At 49.2% G+C, this 20,880-nt stretch overlaps 1 pseudogene; it reads left to right on the top strand.

The window, feature by feature from the left end:
* Positions 1–2,336: 2,336 nt before the first annotated feature.
* Positions 2,337–20,880, top strand: part of LOC119978272 — a 137,984-nt pseudogene continuing 119,440 nt past the window's right edge.

Below are 20,880 nucleotides of genomic sequence, written 5' to 3'. Positions count from 1 at the left end.
TCCTCAACCTCGTCGATCCCATACCCTGAGACTGTGTCCCCTTGTTCTAAATTCCCCAACCAGGGACAAAATGAAAATGAAAATCACTTATTGTCACAAGTAGGCTTCAAATGAAGTTACTGTGAAAAGCCCCTAGTCGCCACATTCTGGCGCCTGTTCGGGGAGGCTGGTACGGGAATTGAACCCGCGCTGCTGGCCTTGTTCTGCTTTACAAGCCAGCTGGTTAATCCACTGTGCTAAACCAGCCCCTGCTACAACAAGGTCAACATCCTCCCCTTGCATCAGCCCATCCCTGTTAGAATTTTATATGTTTCAATCAGATCTTCTCTCATCCTTCTGAACTCGAGGGAAGACAGCCTAGTCGAACCAATCTCTCCTCATAGGATGATCCCGCCAACCCCGGTATCAGCCTAGTGAACATCCGCTGCACTCCCACTCTGTCAAGTGTATCCTTTCTTAGTTAGGGAGACCAAAACTGCAGGCAATCCTCCAGGTGTGGTCTCACCAAGGGTCTGTATAGTTGTAGCATGATGTCCCGACGTCTGAACTCAAATCCTCGATCAATGAAGGCCAACATAGCATTTGCCTTCCTAACTGCTTGATTCACCAGCCTCTCCACTTCCACTTACTGGTGTACAAGGGCAGCCAGACCCCTTTGTACATCCTCACTTCATAAAAAATATATCACCATTGAAATAATCGCCTTCCTTTCTGTTTTTCAGGTACATTATGATGAACAGCCTTGGCTATTCTATATGGCATGCGATGTTTTTGTCAGACCGTATCGAAGTCGCAGCATTGGGGAGTGTTGAAAACACAGCGGGTGACTGTAAAGTAAAGCTTTGAAGACACAGCACCGAGATAGTGTTCATGTAAAGAGCAGATGGATCCCTCACGGTGACATCGTAGCTTACAAGCCTGTCAGTTCCATCAGCGGCACAGCGCATCGAGAGGACCGGATTAGCTTCGCTGGGAATGGCGACTGACTTGGGTGTGGACTGGACCGTTGGCAATCAAGGGAGTCTCGCAAATGGACCGATAGCAATCAAGGGAGACTCGCAAAATAAAGTCATCAAAATCAAGCCAGAGAAGGTTGAGATTATACTGGGCTGGCTTTGGGAGTTGTTGAACAGTAAATTGAATATAAAACACAGGTTCCATTTCTCCAAGAAAGCACAACAGCGCCTATACTTCCTCAGGAAACTAAGGAAATTCGGCATGTCCACATTGACCCTTACCAACTTTTACAGATGCACCATAGAAAGCATCCTATCGGGCTGCATCACAGCCTGGTATGGCAACTGCTCGGCCCAGGACCGCAAGGAACTTCAGAGAGTTGTGAATACCGCCCAGTCCATCACACGAACCTGCCTCCCATCCATGGACTCCATCTACACCTCCCGCTGCAGGGGGAAAGCGGGCAGAATAATCAAGGATCCCTCCCACCCGGCTTACTCACTTTTCCAACTTCTTCCATCGGGCAGGAGATTCAGAAGTCTGAGAACACGCATGAACAGACTCAAAAACAGCTTCTTCCCCACTGTCACCAGACTCCTAAATGACCCTCTTATTGACTGACCTCATTAACACTACACCCTGTATGCTTCATCCGATGCCAATGCTTATGTAGTTACATTGTATATCTTGTGTTGCCCTATTATGTATTCTCATGTATTTTCTTGAATTTTGTTTAATTCCCTTTTCTTCCATGTACTGAATGATCTGTTGAGCTGCTTGCAGAAAAATACTTTTCACTGTACCTCGGTACACGTGACAATAAACAAATCCAATCCAATCCAATCCATGGTGGGTTCCAGCCACAACTTGTCTTCCTGGGTGAAAGGCATGAATATGGCTAAATTGACGCTCACCCCAGGTACAGGCCATTGGCAGCAGCAGTGAATTAAAGCAAAGGATGAGGCAGCTACAAAGAGCCATGCACAATGGATGACCACCCCGTATCTCGACAGAAAGATACACGTGAGGCGATCGACAAACCAGAAAATGGTGATCATAGAATTTACAGTGCAGAAGGAGGCTATTCGGCCCATCAAGTCTGCACCGGCCCTTGGAAAGATTATTCTACCCAAGCCCACACACTTCCACTCTATGCCTGTAACCCAGTAACTCCACCCAACCTTATTGGACACTTAAGGGCAATTTATCATGGCCAATCCACCGAACCTGCACTTCTCTGGACTGTGGGAGGAAACCAGAGCACCCAGAGGAAACCCACGCAGACACAGGGAGAACGTGCAGACTCCGCACAAACAGTGACCCGAGAGGGGAATCGAACCCCTGTGATGATGCACAGAAAGAGAGGAAGAAGTGAGCACATGGTTCACACTATCAGACTTGTGGAAAGCATAGACGCCATCACACAGTCCAAAGTGTTCGCCAAGATTCAAGTTATCTGCTTGAAGAAAGTTGGTAACGATTCGGCATTGGCCAAGATTGACACAGGGGAGAGTGCCAATATACTACCTCAGTGGATTCTAAAAGACATGTATCGACAGACATCGAAGGTCATAATGAAATCTACACTGTGAAAACTTTCAGCACGCAATGGTTCACCAATTCCATATGCAGAATCCATTGTCCTGGGTGTCATAGATGTTCTACATTGTGAAAACTATGGGTCCAGTGATTCCAGATCTACAGGCGAGTTGAGCATTCAAACTAGTAACAATCCATGGGATCATTCAAACATTACAAGGCAGTTCGCCCTCAGTAACTTTGCCAATTATCTCAGTTCATGACCGAGGATGGAAACATCCTGAATGATTTGACAAAATTGGCGGTTTCAAGGGAGCTGCACTATTACACCTGCAGGAGATAATAATAATAATAATCGCTTATTGTCACGAGTAGGCTTCAATGAAGTTACTGTGAAAAACCCCTAGTCGCCACATTCCGGCGCCTGTTCGGGAGGCTGGTATGGGAATTGAACCCGCGCTGCTGGCCTTGTTCTGCATTACAAGCCAGCTGTCTTAGCCCACTGTGCCAAACCAGATTGCAAGTATGCCAATTTATCTACCAGATCCACATACAAGATTAATTCACAGTCAAATTACACAAGATGGAGAAAGGTGGAATCATTAGAAGAGGACAGGTTGGCGCAGCTCAATCGCATGCCCCATAAAGAAGGGTTGAGATTATGCCTCACTTGACAAGATTTGAACTCAGCTGTGAGACATTGTTTTTTCCCAACCGTCATGTGACGTCTGCCTCCCATTCACCATAACATCTATTCTTTTGTTTACTGTCACCAGTTTATCTCCCCCACTAATCTTTGTCTTCAACGTGCAATGGGGGCAGTAGCACAGCTGCAGGCAACCCAATCTACAGACTGTTCAACTGTGTAAGGCATCATCCAATTGTCTCTCCACCCATCAATATAGAACATAGAACATACAGTGCAGAAGGAGGCCATTCGGCCAATCAAGTCTGCACCAACCCACTTAAACCCTCACTTCCACCCGATCCCCGTAACCCAATAACCCCTCCTCACCTTTTTTGGACACTATGGGCAATTTATCATGGCCAATTCACCAAACCTGCACGTCTTTGGACAGTGGGAGGAAACCGGAGCACCCGGAGGGAAACCCACGCACACACGGGGAGAATGTGCAGACTCCGCACAGACAGTGACCCAGCCGGTAATCGAACCTGGGTCCCTGGCGCTGTGAAGCCACAGTGCTAATCACTGTGCTACCGTGCTGCCACAATGTGTGTGTGTGCATGTGTGTGTTTGTATGTGTGTTTTCCAGCCTATGAAAGAACTAGGGTGGATTCTCCGTTCGCCGACGCTGAAATTGGGTAACGCGATTGGGCAGAGAATTGGTTCCGGAGCTGAAATCGTGGCGGGTGCCACTTTCACGGCAAATCAAAATTTCCCATTGCCTCAACAGCAGCATCAATGTGTTCCAGAACGCACGTACAGTAAACACCCTTGGCATATCATTAGTGGGCCCGGCCCGGTATTCTCCGGGGCCTCCGCGATTCTCCGCCTCCGATCGACCAAATTCCCGACAGCGAGGTTCACTTGTGCTTTTAAAAACCGTGAAATCGTCATCGGGGCTGCTGAGGAAGAGAGAGAGGAGGCAGTACCCGGAGAGGCGCGACTGAGGGCTGCTGGGCCAGACACTGGCCGGGCTGGCTAGGGTCGGTGAGGCAGGGGGCTCTGCCAGGGCTGGGCAGGGCAGCTGGGGGGGATGATGGGGAAACGGGCCATGTGGCTGAATGATCCCCATCACGGGACTGGGCAGTGCCCGGGCATTGTCTGCCATTGCCACAGCCAGCAAGGCAGCCATTTCTCTGCACACCCCTGTGACCACTCACCCTGGCTCCTGCAGAGTGACACCAGTCACATGAGTGCCCCCACCCCCACACCCCAGCCCCTACCCTCCACCCTACCCCCTCCGCTTACCCTCTGCCATACCACCCTCCCCACCCAACCTGCCGGCACCTGCCAACCAGGGGAATCACATGGTCTACTCAAAGGCGCCTGCAGGTGTTGGATGCTCGCTGACAACCCGTCATGTAGTCCCTGGCTCTGTGACTGCATCCACAATCGGTGGGACTGTCCATTCCAGAATCCTCAAACCCGTCTGGACGGTAGCTCGTCCCTGGGGTCAGCTCGCCCTCCGACCGTCCTGCCCCTCAGATGCTCCGCCCTCCAACTTCTGTACCGGGTCAGCTGTGTGTCGCCACCAAAGGGGCTCCCAGGAGCCGCTTCACTGAAGTGCCCGACCGAGATGAGTGTCTCTGGGATGGTGGAGGGTGTAGGGGACAGCTGTGACGGGAAATCTGTGTCATCCCCAGAATTGAGCTCCGAGGAGGGCTGCTGTCCATGCTGCTGTTCTTGTCGCTGGTGGAATCGATTGTGTTCCACTCCGGTGCTAGCCCCTCAACAGTAGCTGAATCGATCCAATTTTGCTGTCGTGGAAGTCCACGAATCCTGCCCCAGCGTCAACACAGGAATGGAGAATTCCGTTGCTGTTTTTTGAATGTTTTCCAAAATCGGAAGTAAGGGTAGAGACTCAGAATGCAAACATGGCTTCCCTACTGCTTACTCTACTGCATACAGTGGTACCAGGAACCCGACATCTCGTTTGATCCCGGGTTACGTGCCTCAACAGTGTCGCGCTCATGACGTGAGTTTTTTAATTCAAATAGCCTAATTGGACAGGAGGTGGGCTTAGCACCCACTTTAGAGATGCTGATCATCTCCAGTAGGCGGGAGCTGCCTGTCTGCCACCGGAGGTAAAGGCAGACGGCAGCCATGTTGGGGACTGCTGGTCCCTCGCCAATTAGAGCAGGCAGTCAGAGCCGGCAGAGAGATGATTACGTTGTGACTCAATGTGATGAATGTTATCAGTAGCTTACCTTTAATGCATTGGCCCTTTAAGACCGGGCTTGGAACCCTGGGGGACTCCGCCTCTGGCTCCGCCCCCAGGAAACGGTATATAAGATAAGGCTCACTCAGGCAACATGTGATGAGCACATTTCTCGGCTGCTGTACAGTTCTCAGATGATTAAAGCCTTTGAATCATCTATCTTCTCTCCTGTGTCGTGATTGAGGGTATCTCACTCCACAAGGGAAGTTGCAAGTTTTAGTTGCTTCAAACTGCATCATCACCCTCCCACCTCCCCACATCCCCGGACATTAGTATAGTTTAATGGCTTAATGGAATAGCTATGCTAATGAGTGATGTAGATCATGATGTCCCAGTGGCATCAGCAGCCTTGAGATCGAGTCTCGGGAGAGAGGATAGAACACTGTACTCAGGAGAGAAATACTTACTCTGAAACTAAGCATATGTAATGGTAATAAATTAGTTTGAAGCAAGTACCAGAGTAAAAACAGTGTCTCTAGATAAGATAGGTCATGCATAACAGAAGGCAATGACCACACCAAAAGTATATCAAACAGCTTTGGTCACCAACAGCACTCCCACCTTCCCCCAACCTCTCTAAACCTCACTCTCAATGGGGCTAAGGTGGAGATGGTTGACATCTTCAAATTCCGAGGGGTGCACATCACCAAACATTTTTCCTGGTCCACCCACGTCAATGCTACGACCAAGAAAGCACAACAGCACCTATACTTCCTCAGGAAATTAAGGAAGTTCGGCATGTCTACATTGAATCTTACCAATTTTTACAGGTGCACCATAGAAAGCATCCTGCCTGGTTGCATCACATTGTTGCATCACAGCTCCAAGGTCCCAGGTTCGGTTCCCGGCTGGGTCACTGTCTGTGCGGAGTCTGCACATCCTCCCCGTGTCTGCGTGGGTTTCCTCCGGGTGCTCCGGTTTCCTCCCACAGTCCAAAGATGTGCAGGTTAGGTGGATTGGCCATGATAAATTGCCCTTAGTGTCCAAAATTGCCCTTAGTGTTGGGTGGGGTTACTGGGTTATGGGGATAGGGTGGAGATGTTGACCTTGGGTAGGGTGCTCTTTCCAAGAGCCGGTGCAGACTCGATGGGCTGAATGGCCTCCTTCTGCACTGTAAATTCTATGTAAACTATGTATAACGACCCCTCCCACCCGTCTTACTTACTCTTCCAACTTCTTCCATTGGGCAGGAGATACAGAAGTCTGAGAACACGCACGAATAGACTCAAAAACAGCTTCTTCCCCACTGTCACCAGACTCCTAAATGACCCTCTTATGGACTGATCTGATTAATACTACACTCCTGTATGCTACATCCATGCCGGTATCTATGTATTTAAATTGTGTATTTTATGTTTGCCCTACTATGTATTTTCTTTTCATGTACTAAATAATTTGTTTGAGCTGCTCGCAGAAAAATGCTTTTCACTGTACCTCAGTACACGTGACAAATGAAATGAAAATCGCTTATTGTCACAAGTAGGCTTTGATGAAGTTACTGTGAAAAGCCCCTAGTCGCCACATTCCAGCGCCTGTTCGGGGAGCCTGGTATGGGAATTGAACCGTGCTGCTGGCTTGCCTTAGTCTGCTTTCAAAGTCATCGATTTAGCCCAGGTGCTAAACCAGCCCCTATAAGCAAATCCAATCCAATCCAATCCAATCCCTTGATGCCATGATGCATTGGTCAAAGCATCCCTTATTATATTTCCCGAGAAATGTGTTACCCTGGAGAAGCTCCTTACAGGGTGATAGTGACCGTGGCACTGTAAGGGGGCATGCAGGCGAGATGAGGCGAGGGTGCAGGTACTAGGGAAAGGAGATGCAGGGAAGGTCAGCTTTGAATAAATGGAAGGAAAGGTTCTCTTGGTCTAATGTGCACCAGACTGTCCAACTTGGTTGAACTGAATTTTAAAAATCACATTCGCAACCCCACAGGCCCCTTAACAAGCTCCCGGGGGAGGGTGGGGGGCTAATGGGCCATTAATTGGCTTCCCATTCCCCCCACCCAACCGACCATTTGAAAATTTAGATCTGTCCCTTGGGTGCCAGGATCCCAGCACGGTAGCATGGTGGTTAGCACAATTGCTTCACAGCTCCAGGGTCCCAGGTTCGATTCCCGGCTTGGTTCACTGTATGTGCGGAGTCTGCACATCCTCCCCGTGAGTGCGTGGGTTTCCTCCGGGTGCTCCGGTTTTCTCGCACAGTCCAAAGATGCTAAATTGCCCCTTGGTGTCCAAAATTGCCCTTAGTGCTGGGTGGGGTTACTGGTTTATGGGGATAGGGTGGAGGTGTGGGGTTGGGTAGGGTGCTCTTTCCGAAGGCCGGTGCAGACTCGAAGGGCTGAATGGCCTCCTTCTGCACTGTAAATTCGATGATGATCCCGAGGTGATCTCTGGGAACTCGATTTTCAAATCCCACCTGCACTGGGACAACCCGTACCCCCCCCCCCAAACACCCCAACACCCGCACCCCGCATGGCTAAGGAAATACATGTTCATCAATAAATCCTTGCCCGATCAGCATATTCTTTTTGAGTTCATGAGCGGGGTGTGCGAGCGGTTAAACTATTCAAACCCAAAGCGTGGCCCCTTCTAGCAGCCTTTGGCATATGAGGTATGGCGTATGTTACTTCTGCGGCCAGCAGAAGCACCCCCGCCTCTATTAGAGGATGTATGGTAGGACCTGTACTACAGGTACGTTGGTAGTCCCTGCCTGCTAACTCCGCCCCGTAGGCGGAGTATAAATATGTGTGTCCTCCATGCTGCAGCCATCTTGCCAGCTGCTGTGGGAGGCCACACATCTTAGAGCAATAAAGCCTCAGTTGTATCCAACTCAAGTCTTTGTGCAATTGATCGTGCATCACCCCCCTCAGCACAGACTGTTATACCAACTGAGATAAGAGGACAGAAAAAGAATGCTCCTCAGCTAGAAAATAAGTTTGAATTATTCAATTATGGCCCATTTCATGGAGAACTCTGCCAAGATATTACTCCGACGACCCGCGGAGGCAATTCAGACTTTTTCTAAAATCGTTTGGAACATTTGGCATAACTTCAGCTGAAGCTGAGGCACTTCAAATTTAATTGGGGCATGTGATTTTCTGCTCTGTGTCTCAGGGACCAGCTCTTTTCTTTAAAAAGAGAAGTGTCACTGTTCCTGGAACACAAGCTGATGTGTGTGATCTCCAAAGCTGTCTCAGCAGCAGCAAATTTAACATTGCAGAGCTTGCACGGGACAACAGATTGATCGACTGAGCACCCCTGCTTCATTTCGTGGAGAGAGAAGGCTTTCCTAAAACAATTTCACGGCACATTTGGCAGCGCTCTCACCTCGGAGCCACAGGGTCTGAGGTTCAAGCCCCCCACCCCACACCCCCCCACCCCCTTACTCCAGACCGTGGGGCACCAACGTCAACACTGACCTTCCAGCGCAGTACTGAGGGAGTGCCACACGGCCGGAGCTGCTGTCTTTCCGTGGCGCCGTTCAACGTAGGCCCCATCTGCCCACTCAGGATGGAAATAAAATCCCACGGGTCTATCTTGGAGACGAGCAGGGGAGCTATCCCCCATGTCCTGGACAATATTTACCCCTCAATCAACATCACCAGGTTATGGGTCTTGCTGTGTGCAAATTGACTTTCGGCATGACAACAATGACGACATTTCAAAAACGACCTCACTGGATATAAAGCCCCGAGGGCCATCTAGTGGTCATGAAAGGTGCTACATAAATGCAAGTCATTCTTTCTTTCTCTGAGGTGGAAGGGTGCGGGTTCTAACCCTATCCCAGTGCCATGAGCACAAGTTCTAGCAAGACACACCTGCACTGGCAGAGGTACCATCTTTTGGATAAGATCAAGGATTATCTAGGGTCGACATAAAACAACTAAAGGCACTATTTTGAAGCGAAAAGGGACATTCGAGGCAATGTTTGTCCCTGAACTTTCATCATGATATCTGCTCATTGTCACATTGGGTTTGTGGGGGTTTGCTGTGAGCGAATTGATGTTTTCTACATTATGAAAGTGAGCAAAAATCCTTTGTTAGCTGGGAAGCATTTTGGAACGTCCTGCAGTTGTGAAAGGTGCCAAACAAATGCAGGTTTTTGATTTGATTTGATTTTGGTTTGATTTGATTTATTGTCACATGTACCGAAATACAGTGAAAAGTATTTTTCTGCGGCCGAGGGAACGTACACAGTACGTTCATATAGACAAAGAGAATAATCAACAGAGAACATTGCCAAATGGTACATTGACAAACAGTGATTGGTTACAGTGCGGAACAAGGGGCCAAACAAAGCAAATACATGAGCAAGAGCAGCATAGGGCGTCGTGAATAGTGTTCTTACAGGGAACAGATCAGTCCGAGAGAGAGTCGTTGCGGAGTCTTGTAGATGTGGGGTAAAAGCTGTTCCTGTGTCTGGATGTGCAACTCTTCAGACCTTCTGCCTGATGGAAGGGTCTGGAAGAGGGCAATGCCTGGGTGGGAGGGGTCTCTGACAATGCTGTCTGCCTTCCTGAGGCAGCGGGAGGTGTAGACAGAATCAATGTGGGGGTGGCAAGCTTGTGCGACGAGTTGGGCTGAGTTCACCACACTCTGCAGTTTCTTGCGATCTTGGACCGAGCAGTTGCCATACCATTCTTTGTGTATGGCTGCATATAGTTTACAGTATTGCAGACAATGCCATCCCTGTGAGGTAAACGAGAGAAGGCTTTTGCTTCAGTTCCGCGTGTAGAGCTGTCATTTGGTGCTGCGGAGTCGGGCACAGCATGTGTCATATAATCTCCTGGTGGCTGAGCATCAGGAACAATGGTGCTTTTGGCGATATAGACAAGGATGTGCCTCTGCTCCCACTCCTGGCACGCAGCGAGAGACTGCAGACAGAGACTGAAGTTACTGTTTCCACTTTTAAGCAGCAACCCATTGCAAAATGCAGTTTTGTGTTGGTCTGGAATTTACTCCAAAGTGCAAAGGGGGGGTTATTTTGTCAAAGTTTGTCTGATGACATTCCAATGAAGTACCTTTGGATATTTTTCTATGATATTTATTATTGACCAAGACTTGGGCATGCAGGACATAATTTGAATAGTATAAATGCTTCACAGCTCCAGGGTCCCAGGTTCGATTCCCGGCTGGGTCACTGTCTGTGTGGAGTCTGCACATCCTCCCTGTGTGTGCGTGGGTTTCCTCCGGGTTCTCCGGTTTCCTCCCACAGTCCAAAGATGTGCGGGTTAGGTGGATTAGCCATGCTAAATTGCCCGTAGTGTCCTAAAAAGTAAGGTTAGGGGGGGGGTTGTTGGGTTACGGGTATAGGGTGGATACGTGGGTTTGAGTAGGGTGATCGTGGCTCGGCACAACATCGAGGGCCGAAGGGCCTGTTCTGTGCTGTACTGTTCTATGTTCTATGAAAGTGATGCTAAACTTGGAAATGTAGTGAGCAGTTAGGAGACTGCGTACGTAGCCCCCTACTATACTCCCTATACACACACAACTGTGCAGCAAACTTCTGCTCCATCTCCATCTACACGTTTGCTGATGACACGACTAGTGGGTCGGATCTCAAACAACGATGAGTCAGAGTGCAGAAGGGAGAAAGAGGACCGAGTGGCATGGTGCAACGACAACAATCTCTCCCTCAATGTCAGCAAAACTAAGGAGATGATCATCGACTTCAGGAAGTGAAGTGTCATCCACGCCCTGTCTGCATCAATGGTGCTGAAGTGGAGGTGGTTAACAGCTTCAAATTCTGAGGTGTGCACATCACCAACAATCTGTCCTGGTCCACCCAAGTCGACGCTACGACCAAGAAAGCACAACAGCACCTATACTTTCTCAGAAAACTAAGGAAATTCAGAATGTCCACATTGACTCTACCAATTTTTACAGATGCATCATAGAAAGCATCCTACCTGGCTGCATCACAGCCTGGTATGGAAACTGCTCGACCCAAGACTGTAAGGAACTACAGAGAGTTGTGAACACAGCCCAGTCCATCATGTGAAACCAACTCCCATCCATTAACTCTGTCTACACCTCCAGCTGACTTGGGAAAGTGGGCAGCATAATCAAAGTCCCCTCTCACCTGGATTTTTCTCCCTACCAACCTCCTCCATCGGACAGAAGATAGAAAAGTTTGAGAACACACACAGTTTCAAAAACAGCTTCTTCCCTGCTGTTACCAGGTTCCTGAATGGCCCTCTTATGGACTGAACTGATATTTCTACACATCTTCTCCATAATAAGAACATAAGAACTAGGAGCAAGAGCAGGCCACCTGGCCCATCAAGCCTGCTCCGCCATTCAATGAGATCAAGGCTGATCTTTTGTGGACTCAGCTCCACTTTCCGGCCCGAACACCATAATCCTTAATCCCTTTATTCTTCAAAAAACGATCTATCTTTATCTTAAAAACATTTCATGAAGGAGCCTCAACTGCTTCACTGGGCAAGGAATTCCATAGATTCACAACTCTTTGAGTGAAGAAGTTCCTCCTAAATTCAGTCCTAAATCTACTTCCCTTATTTTGAGCTCTGCCCCTAGTTCTGCTTTCACCCGCCAGTGGAAACAACCTGCCCACATCTATCCTATCTATTCCCTTCATAATTTTATATGTTTCTGTAAAGTCACCCCGGCATCCTTCTAAATTCCAATGAGTACAGTCTCAGTCTACTCAACCTCTCCTCGTAATCCAACCCCCTCAACTCTGGGATTAACCTAGTGAATCTCCTCTGCACACCCTCCAGCGCCAGTACATCCTTTCTCAGGTAAGGAGACCAAAACTGAACACAATGCTCAAGGTGTGGCCTCACTAAAACCTTATACAGTTGCAGCATAACCTCACTAGTCTTAAACTCCATCCCTCTAGCAATGAAGGACAAAATTCCATTTGCCTTCTTAATCACCTGTTGCACCTGTAAACCAATTGTAGCTCTATCTTCCATATGCTTCACCAGATGTCTATGTCTATGTATTTACATTGTGTATTTATCGTATGTGCTATGCTTTCATGTATGGAGTGAACTGCCTGGACTGTACGCAGAACAATACCTTTCACTGTACCTCGGTACATGTGACAATAAATCTAAATCTAGACTAGACTTAAGGGGGACTGTGAAATGAGCAGATGTGGCAGGTGCAATGTAATGCAGTAAAGTCTGAAGTGATACATTTTGAATGGCAGGATGAGGAGAAGCAATATTAAGTACATTGGCCAATTCAAAATGCAGAAACAGAGAGACCTGGGGGGTGTATGTAGACAAATCTTTGAAGGTGGCAGAACAATAGGCTGAATGGCCTCCTTCTGCACTTTAGAAAGTGGGCAGCACGGTAATACAGTGATTAGCACTGTTGGCTTCACAGCTCCAGGGTCCCAGGTTTGTTTCCCCGCTGGGTCACTGTCTGTGTGGAGTCTGCACGTTCTCCCCGTGTCTGCGTGGGTTTTCCTCCGGGTGCTCCGGTTTCCTCCAACAAATCCAAAGATGTTGGGTGAATTGGCCAAATCCAAATCCGGAATTAAAAGCCTAATGTCGGCTGTGAAACCATTGTCGATTGTTGTTAAATCCCATCTGGTACACGAATGACCTTTGGGGAAGGAAATCTGCCATCCTTACCTGGTCTGGCCGACTTGTGACTCCAGACTCACAGCAATGTGGTTGACTCTGAAAATGCCACTTGGCTGCAGGGCAATTAGTGATGGGCAACAATGGTGGGTGCCCATAACCCATGAAAGAATAAAGTCAAAATAAAGGTCGGAGCCCCACAGGCGGTCAGGAGCATCGCCTTCTGGTGATCACCCCCTACAATAGTGCCGCCTTAAGAAAGTAGCGCATTCACTCAGCATTCTGGGCCCCGTCCTCCAGAATTTGTAAGGAGCATCCAGGAGAGTTTTTTAGAGCAGTATGTAAATAGTCCAACTCGGGAAGGGGCCATACTGGACCTGGTATTGGGGAATGATCCCGGCCAGGTGGTTGATGTTTCAGTCGGTGATTACTTTGGGAATAGCGATCACAATTCAGTAAGTTTTAGAATACTGATGGACAAAGACGAGAGTGATCCGAAAGGAAGAGTGCTAAATTGGGAAAAGGCCAAGTGTAACAAAATTCGGCAGGAGCTAGGGAATGTGGATTGGGAGCAGCTGTTTAAGGGGAAATCCACATTTGAAATGTGGGAGTCTTTTAAGGAAAGGTTGATTAGAGTGCAGGACACACATGTCCCTGTGAAAATTAGGGATAGAAATGGCAAGATTAGGGAACCATGGATGACGGGTGGAATTGTGAGATTAGCTAAGATGTAAAAGGAAGCATACATAAGATCTAGGCGACTTAAAACTGATCAAGCTTTGGAGGAATATTGGGAAAGTAGGACAAATCTCAAACGTGCAATAAAGAGGGCTAAAAGGGGTCATGAAATATTTTTGGTTAACAGGGTTAAGGAAAATCCCAAAGCCTTTTATTCATATATAAGGAGCAAGAGGGTAACTAGAGAAAGGATTGGCCCACTCAAAGACAAAAGAGGGAATTTATGCGTGGACTCAGAGAAAATGGGTGAGATTCTTAATGAGTACTTTGCATCGGTATTCACCAAGAAGAGGGACATGACAGATGTTGAGGCTAGGGATGGATGTTTAAATACTCTAGGACAAGTCGGCATAAGGAAGGGGGAAGTTTTGGGTATTCTAAAAGGCATTAAGGTGGAAAAGTCCCCAGGTCCGGATGGAATCTATCCCAGGTTACTGAGGGAAGTGAGGGACGAAATAGCTGGGGCCTTAACAGATATCTTTGCAGCATCCTTGAGCACGGGTGAGGTCCCGGAGGACTGAAGAATTGCTAATGTTGTCCCTTTGTTTAAGAAGGGTAGCAAGGATAATCCAGGGAATTATAGACCTGTGAGCTTGACGTCAGTGGTAGGCAAACTGTTGGAGAAGATACTGAGGGATAGGATCTATTCACATTTGGAAGAAAATAGACATCAGTGATAGGCAGCATGGTTTTTTGCAGGGAAGGTCATGTGTTGCAAACCTAATAGAATTCTTTGGGGATGTGACAAAGTTAATTGATGAGGGAAGGGCTGTAGATATCATATACATGGACTTCAGTAAGGCGTTTGATAAAGTTTCCCATGGCAGGTTGATAGAAAAAGTGAAGTTTTATGGGGTTCAGGGTGTACTAGCTAGATGGTTAAAGAACTGGCTGGGCAACAGGAGACAGAGAGTAGTTGTGGAAGGGAGTGTCTCAAAATGGGGAAAGGTGACTAGTGGTGTTCCACAGGGATCCGTGCTCGGACCACTGTTTGTGATATACATAAATGATCTGGACGAAGGTATAGGTGGTCTGATTAGCAAGTTTGTAGATGATACTAAGATTGGTGGAGTTGCAGATAGCGAGGAGGACTGTCAGAGAATACAGCAAAATATAGATAGATTGGAGAGTTGGGCAGAGAAATGGCAGATGGAGTTCAATCCAGGCAAATGCGAGGTGATGCATTTTGGAAGATCAAATTCAAGAGCGGACTATACCGTCAATGGAAGAGTCCTGGGGAAAATTGATGTACAGAGAGATCTGGGAGTTCAGGTCCATTGTACCCTGAAGGTGGCAACGCAGGTCAATAGAGTGGTCAAGAAGGCATACAGCATGCTTGCCTTCATCGGACGGGGTATTGAGTAAAAGATTCGGCAGGTCATGTTACAGTTCTTTAGGACTTTGGTTAGGCCACATTTGGAATACTGTGTGCAGTTCTGGTCGCCACATTACCAGAAGGATGTGGAAGCTTTAGTGAGGGTGCAGAGGAGGTTCACCAGGATGTTGCCTGTAATGGAGGGTGCTAGCTATGAAGGAAGGTTGAGTAGATTAGGATTTTTTTTGTTGGAAAGACGGAGGTTGAGGGGGGACCTGATTGAGGTCTACAAAATTATGAGAGGTATGGACAGGGTGGATAGCAACAAGCTTTTTCCAAGAGTGGGGGTTTCAATTACAAGGGGTCACGATTTCAAGGTGAGAGGGGGAAAGTTTAAGGGAGATGTGCGTGGAAAGTTTTTAATGCAGAGAGTGGTGGGTGCCTACGGAGGTGGTAGAGGCGGGCACGATAGCATCATTTAAGATGCACCTAGACAGATATATGAACGGGCGGGGAACAGAGGGAAGTAAATCCATGGAAAATAGGCGACAGGTTTATATAAAGGGTCTGGATCGGCGCAGGCTGGGAGGGCCGAAGGGCCTGTTCCTGTGCTGTAATTTTCTTTGTTCTTTGTTCTTTGTTCAGTCAAAAGCATCGAGCCTCCAGAAGAGCGGCATTTCTGATCTGTTCTGACCTTGCTCCTATGTAACGAGAATCCAGAATGCAGAATCGCCCCCTGTAGTTCATTTTTCCTCATCGCCAGTATTACAATCACAGCAGTGCCAAAAGGATTCAAACAGATAGGTTTATTAAAAAAGCCAAAGCAAAGCCGTAAAGACCATAAGACATAGTAGCACAAGTAGGCCACTCGGCCAATCGTGTCTACCCCGCCATTCAATCATGGCTGACATTTTTCTCATCCCCATTCTCCTGCCTTCTCCCCATAACCCCTGATCCCCTTATTAATCCAGAACCTATTTAACTCTGTCTTAAAAACACTCAGAGATTTGGCCTCCACAGCCTTCTGCGGCAAAGGGTTCCACAGATTCACCCCCTTCTGGCTGAAGAAGTTCCTCCTCGACTCTGTTTTAACTGGTTTGTCCCTTCAGTCTGAGATGGTGTCCTCTGCTTCTAGTTTATCCTACAAGTGGAAACATCCTCTCCACGTCCACTCTCGCAGTATCCTGTAACTTTGAATAAGATCCCCCCTCATCCTTCAAAACTCCAACGAGGACAGACTCCGACTCCTTGACTGCTCCTCATATGATAAGCTCTTCATTCCAGGGATCATTCTGGTGAACCTTCTCTGGATCCGCAGGGGGGGGGGGGGAAGTGACGGAAAATACATCTAGTTCCAGCTGGGACCATCCGAAGATGCTGGTTCCATTCCTGGTAGGCCCTAATCGATGGGTTTTAATGAGCCCCGCTGATAGAACTCTGCCCCTCAGCAGGGGATCCACGAGGCGTAAGGGGAGATCAAGGTCATCCCCATTGGTCTCCTGGGGGTCATTACAGTAAGGGAATGGGTTTAATTGGATAATTCTACTGAAGTAGTGGCACAGGAAAATGGACTGAACTGCAACGTCCTGTCCTGTAAGATCCCAGGACAACTGGAACAGGCTCTGTTCGAAGTGGCCTGGCCCAGACATGATGGATCGAATGGCCTCCTTCTGTGCTGGAAGGCGCTTTAGAACTTCTTGATTTGATCTGTAACTTTGCCCAGCTACAAACAGAACCATCAGTCCATAGGAACAAAATAAGCCAAACTCTTTTGACCATTAAATGCGCCTTCAGATTTTCCCAGTGATTGGAGGGATGAAATTCGTCTTAAATTAATTTAGTGACTTTGCCATGCGCCCTCAATGACTCTTCTCGCTAAGAGCTAGGGGGTAAAAGAAAGAATAAAGACCCTTTCAAATCCACTCTTCATCTTTGAAGACTGGAGAGTCTCGCTCGGCATGTCTCCTTCTGAAACTTACTGACAGCAGCTCCGGGAATAATGAGTGCAGATCTGGTCTGTTGAAAGAAAATATTTTCTTTTGTTCCCTACCCTTAGGGAAGGTCGGACGACGGGGGCGGGGGTTGGGGGGGGGGGCCTTTTCTTTTTCAAGGGAATCAGCAAATGACTGAGAAATCCATTTAATTTTGTTTTCCCTTCGCCCTTCTCTGTCAGACCAATTTCCCTGGGCTGTTAAATATTTGATGGTGGCAGAGAATGATACAAGTGATGTCTCGCTGCGAGAAACACTTCAAATGTGTCAATCTCCAGCTCCTGCCTGTCTGTAATGTGCAATGCGGAGACTGATCCCCTCCAACTACGCCCACCCCCTTCCCCCCATCTCCCAGGGTTTGAAGCGGGGGAGTGAGGGGGCGGGTGGGGGGAACGTCTTGTGCAAACATGCTAGCGAAGAGTAAAGTTTGCCCACGCACAGCGAAGCACGATTTCTGACTGCCCGATTCTGGAAGGATCGGTTTGTTTCCCCCAAGGATTGTGTCTGGGCATTTATGCCACAAGTAAAGAAAAATTATTCTTTTTTTTTCCTTTTATAAATTTGGAGTACCCAGTTATTGTGTTTTTACAACTAATGGGCAATTTAGCCGATCACCTACCCTGCACATCTTTGGGTTGTGGGGGTGAGACCCACGCAGACACGGGGAGAATGTGCAAACTTCACACGGACAGTGACCCGGGGGCCGGGATCGAACCCGGGTCCTCGGCGCCAACAGGCAGCAGTGCTAACCACTGCGTCTCCGTGCCGTCATAAAAAAAGAAACATTATTCTTAAACCTCAGTTTACCTTTCTAAAAATTGGCAATACATTTTTAAAAAACTTATTTCTGTTTACTGCAAACTAAAGGGGGGGGGAGGGGGGGGGGGGGGCGGTGGCAGGGGATTATAATGGGAGGGGGTGAGGTTAAAGTTTATGGTGTCACCATATTGGTTTGGATATTCATTCGATATCCCTGGCAACGGCCTGAAATTGGCCTCATTAAAGTGTAGTAATAAGCTGTTCTGCGCCTGAATTTGTGGAATTACTGTCGGTGGGGGGGGGACGGGAGGGACGGGGGGTGGGGGGGGGGGGGGGGGGGACACATGGTTTATCGGCCCCTAACACCACCCCACCCTGTGAAATTTGGGAGGAAGGCTGCAGTATCGGTATTTAGAAAGGACCATCGGTTGTAATCAGCTAAGTCTCTCGTGAAGACACAAACAGAGAGCGCGGGAGAAACTCGGCATTTTTGCCAGCATCTGAGGGGAGAGCAAACAGAGAAAACGTTCCCAGTCCACGTGACCCTTCACCAGACCTAAAGACTAAAGAGAGGGAAAATGTGCTGGATAGTAAACAGTAGCTGGGAGAGATGGCAGCAAGGTGGAGCAACCTTAAGAACAACAGGCAGATGGCCCGGTGTGGGGTTAGGGGAGGGTTTATGCATTGAAACAATAAACATATGGAATTCCTTTTTGAAAAGATGTTGGAGAAAGATTACAGTCTAAGGTTGTTGAACTCAATGTTGAGTCCTGAGTGCTGTAGCGTGCCCAATCGGAAGATGAGACGCTGCGCCTCCAGATTAGGTAATTTGGAAAATCTGAATTCTCCCTCTGTGAAGCTAAACAGGAGCCGGAATGTGGTGAGCAGGGGCTTTTCACAGTAACTTCATTGCCGTGTTAATGTAAGCCGACTTGTGACACTAACATTTATTATATTGCGTTGGGCTCCACTGGAGCTTTGCAGCAGGTCGAGGATGCACATGTGGACATGCCAGCAAGGTGCTGAGTTAAAATAGCACGCAACAGGAAGGTCGGTGTCATGCTTGTGGACTGAGTGAAGATGTCCCGCAAAGTGGTTAGTCTCCCCAGTGTTGAGGAGACAAGCCTCTGCATGCAGACACGGGGAGAACGTTCAAACTCCACACGGATGGTGACCTGGGGCCAGGATCGAACCCGGGTCCTCAGCGCCGTGAGACAGCAGTGCAAACCACTGCGCCACCGTGCTGACGTGGGATATTTTAAAGGGGTTCTCTGAACAAATCAGCCCCATAATTCGTCATCAGTCACATCGAGGGGTTCGCCTGGGATACACTACCTGGAACTGTGGTGGAGGCCGGTTCCATTGAGGCATTCCAGGGGGCACTCGATGATTACTTGAATAGAAACAATGTGCAGGCATGTGGGGAAAATTCAGGGGAATGGCACTAAGTCACAAGACTTTCGGTCTGTGTGCACAGTTTAAGCTGGACACTGGTCTGCCAACCTCCTCTCACAGGCAGATTTCAAACGCATCAAGAAGCCCCCCAATGTCCTTCCAGCAGCCTGCAGGCTCCTGGACTACGACGGAAATGCCATCACGGAACTGGGATCCTGCCATCTACTCATCTCCAACCGGGGCACCCATGCACGGTTACGTTTTGAAATTGTCAAGCCAGACAGAGCATCCCTACTTGGCGCGCATGCCTGAGAGCAGCTGAACCTCGTGCAGCGGGTTTACACAACGACATCCTCCAATGTGGATCTTCACGCCGGCATTGACGACATCTGGATGTGTTCGATGGGATGGGCACGCTGCCATATCGATACAAGATTCTGCTACGACCTGGGGCTGGATTCTCCGACCCCCTGCCGGGTTGGAGAATTGCCTGGGGCCGGCGTCAATCCCGCCCCGCCGTGACCCGAATTTTCTACCCCCCCGAGATTTGGCAGGGGTGGGAATCACGCCGCGCCGGTCGGCGGGACCCCCGCGCCGATTCTCCGGCCCGCGATGGGCCGAAGTCCCACCGCTGACAGGCCTCTCCCGCCGGCGTGGATTAAACCACCTACCTGACCGGCAGGATTGGCGGCGCGGGCGGGCTCCGGGGTCCTGGGAGGGGCGCGAGGCAATCTGACCCTGGGGGGTGGCCTGGCCCGTGATCAGGGCTTACCGATCGGCGGGCAGGCCTGTGCTGTGGGGGCACTCTTTTTCTTCTGCCTTCGCCATGGTCTGCAACATGGCGGAGGTGGAAGAGACCCCCTCCTCTGCGCATGCGCCGGTATGACGTCAGCAGCCGCTGACGCTCCGGCGCATGCGCGGACTTACGCCGGTCGGCGAAGTCCTTTCGGCCCCGGCTGGCGTGGCGCCAAAGGCCGTTCACGCCAGCCGGTGGAGTGGAAACCACTCCGGCGCGGGCCTAGCCCCTCAATGTGAGGGCTTGGCCCCTAAAGGTGAGGAGACCTCCGCACCTTTGGGGCGGCCCGATGCCGGAGTGGTTCACGCCACTCCGACACGCCGGGACACCCCGCCCCGCAGGGTAGGGGAGAATCCCAGCCCTGATGCCAAGCCAGTGGTCCACACACCACGCTGGGTCCCAGCTCCGCTGAGGGAGCACCTGAAGGCACAGCTCAAGGATCTTCAGCAACAGGGCATCATTTCCAAGGTAACCGACCCAACTGACTGGGTCAGCTCGATGGTATGTGTTAGAAAGCCTTCGGGAGACCCGCGCATCTGCATTCATCCCAAGGATCTCAACCAGAATATAATGGGTAGACACTACCCCATCCCGAAGCGGGAGGAACTCACCAGTCAGATGGCACACGCACATTTTTTCACCAAGTTAGATGCGTCACATGGATTTTGGCAAATCCAGCGGGAAGAGTCCAGTAGAAGGCTCTGCACCTTCAACACACCGTTTGGCAGATACTGCTATAATCGCATGCCATTTGGAGATCTTCCATCGCATCATGGAGCAGATGATGGAGGGCATTGAAGGGGTTCATGTACATGGACGACATCATCATATGGTCCACGACCCCTGAGGAGCATGTTTCCCGTCTCCAGCAGGTATTCCGCCGTGTCCATGCCAATGGCCTGAAGCTGAACAGGGCCAAATGTTGC

The sequence above is a fragment of the Scyliorhinus canicula genome, chromosome 1 (assembly GCF_902713615.1).
Source record: "Scyliorhinus canicula chromosome 1, sScyCan1.1, whole genome shotgun sequence".
Lineage (NCBI taxonomy): Eukaryota > Metazoa > Chordata > Chondrichthyes > Carcharhiniformes > Scyliorhinidae > Scyliorhinus > Scyliorhinus canicula.
This window is presented reverse-complemented; position numbering and strand designations above follow the sequence as displayed.